Source organism: Chinchilla lanigera, unplaced genomic scaffold (genome assembly GCF_000276665.1).
Source record: "Chinchilla lanigera isolate Chin_1 unplaced genomic scaffold, ChiLan1.0 scaffold00101, whole genome shotgun sequence".
Taxonomy (NCBI): Eukaryota; Metazoa; Chordata; class Mammalia; order Rodentia; family Chinchillidae; genus Chinchilla; species Chinchilla lanigera.
In genome coordinates this window covers 644,140-646,906 of record NW_004955502.1, presented here as the reverse complement: position 1 = coordinate 646,906, position 2,767 = coordinate 644,140, and positions in this window count along the sequence as shown.

Here is a 2,767-nt window from a genome sequence, read left to right as displayed (position 1 = left end):
AACATGCAAAATGAAGCTGATGTGTTTAATCAACCACAAATGCCATTTTACAAGTACACTTGAACAGGTGGGTCCCGTGTTAGCACCCCATCACTGCGACAAAATTTCTGAGGCAATCAACTTAAAGGAAGAAAGCTTTATTCTGGCTCATGGTTTCAGGGGTGTAAGTCCATGTTCATCTGGTTCCATTGCTCTCAGGCCTGTGTCAAGACAGGAGCCTCACAGTGGAAGGGCTGGGTGGAGGAAAGCTGCCACCTCGTAGAGGCAGAAAGCACAGACAGAGTGGAGAGACCTGAATGAGATAAACCCTCAAAGGCATGGCCCAGGGACCTGTGTTCTTTACCTGGGTCCCAGCTCCTGTAGCACATTCAGTTTTGAGCTCAACAATGGAGAAATCCATTGTGGTTAGTGTTCCATATTCCAGTCACCCTTTACGTGCAACCACTGAACATTGCTGCACTGAAGATCAAGTCTTTGAAGTACGCTTCACATTTAAATCACCATGGGCCATTACAACATCCATTCTAGCAAAGAAAAACTCAATGTATTTACATAGCTGATAACGAAAATACCACCACACCATATGGAAATCTATCCACAGCAACATCCACACATTGCCACCAAAATTATCATAGTACTCAGCTGAGGGAGATACCCAACTGCTTTTCCTATAAAATTAAAGATATTTTTACTCTCAGGTTAGTGCAACTTAGTAGAATAACCACTCTCCAGAATTAGTAAAGTAATATGTGTCAAGCCAAAAAGAATAATTAAATCAAGTGAAGGACCTGAACTTGTTAAGCCTTGACAAAGTAGAAGAGCATTACGTAAAATAATGAGCTGTTCTCCCCTTTCCGAGAAGAAAAAATGAGGAGGAAAATGAATGTCACTACAGGCTGTAGCATTCTACTTTCCCACCCCTTCTCACATCTAGTCCAACTCGAGCCTTTCTGAGAGACGGGGTCCCAACTAGATTCTCAAGTGTGTCTTACTAAGTCAAGATGACTGCTAATAAAACCATTCAATTCCCTGCTTGTTCACTGGCTCTGCCTGTGAACATTAAGGAATCCTTTCCCTTAAATATGATATCTCACTCTGAAAAGTCTTCATTCTTTATGGACAGTGTGGGAAGATTTAAAGCATTCATACTGATACCTCCTTCTTTCAAGATCTATAAAATTCTTTCTCCTCTTTTCAGTGGTCTAAGACCTAAAACTGTTTGTGCAACTTTCCTAGTTGACAGGATCCTGCATGAAGGAACTGAATCCAACACCATGAAAATGAAATATTTTTGTCTCCATTTTTAAATTAAACATCTATTTCCATTTTTTAAAGTTTTTTTAAATTTACATAGTATATTCAACTCTTGGGGCTGCAATAACAAATTACTAAACTGGAGTGGCATGAGATAGAAATTTACCCACTGGAGGCCAGAAGTCCAAAAGCAAAGTGTCAGCACATCATTTCTTCCCCTGGTGAGTCAGAGGAGACCTCCATTCTTTTCCTCCTCTAGAGACCGGGGCTTTTGGGGTTCGTGACTTGTGGCCACATCTCTCCAGTCTCTGCCACCATAATCACGTTACCTCCTCTTCTGTCTATCTCATGTCTGTCTGTGCAACTCTTACAAGTACATTTGTCACTGAGTTTAGGACCTACTGGGGCCATTCATAATAAAATTATTTGCTCACATTCTTTACCTTCATCATGTATTTTTGTCACATAAAAATCACTTCTTCACCATATAAAGTGAGATTCAGAGTTTCTAGGGATTAATACATGATCCTATCTTTTGAGATGCCATCATTTGGCTCACAAAATCAGGTACATACGTTCATCTGAATATCAGCAATTCTTTCCAACAATAAGTATTTGAAGAGATAGATGTTACCCTGACTGGACCATTACACAATGTACATCTGTGAAAACACGACGTGATGGCCCATGAACATGTACAACTTTTAAACTACCAAATATTTCAAAGTAAATATCAAAAAGAGAGGTGCACACATGCCCACAGGGAGAACTCCAGATCAGAGAGCTGCAGCGAAAGCTGAGGAATGCCACAGATTACCAATAAATCATTAGAAGCCGGAGGACAGAAAGGGTGGAGTCTTCCCAACAGGCCTCACAAAGAAACAAGTTTACTGCTGCTTTCATCTCAGACTTCTAGCCTCCAGGACTGTAAGCTAATAAATTTTTGTTTTACTGGAATAAAAATAATTTCAAATGAATGTATTTGATTGTCCTTTCTGAGGCCTCCCTTCTTAGAATCCTTTGCTTTTGCATTATTATTATCATTACTATTACTATTACTATTATTATTATTTCCAATCCTTGAATTTTTGAAACTTTACTAGTATGGTTTTCCTTTTCCTGTGAGAAATGTTAATATTCAGAGAAAAAGTCAGTGTGAAATTAAAAACGTAATTGTCATAGATTCAATCCTTTACTGTCTGTGCCTCCTGTCTCTGAGCTGTCCTATTTTCTGGCCAGAGAATTAATCTACCATGAGTTTCAAATTTGCAGATGTCTCAACCCATAGCTGTAGTCCTTGTCTTTCTTTTTCACTCATTATTGAACTTTTTCTTTTCAAACCCAGCATTCTTTTTAACTGATCATATTTAAACATAGCATGAACCCATTCCAAGATCAGTTCTCTCTCAAGATTTTTCATATTTTTATCAAGAAAGTTGTCACTTTTTAAATTAAGACTTTGAATCCTAAAAGCAAACCATCTGTCTGTAATAATAATCATTCTATTTTTTTC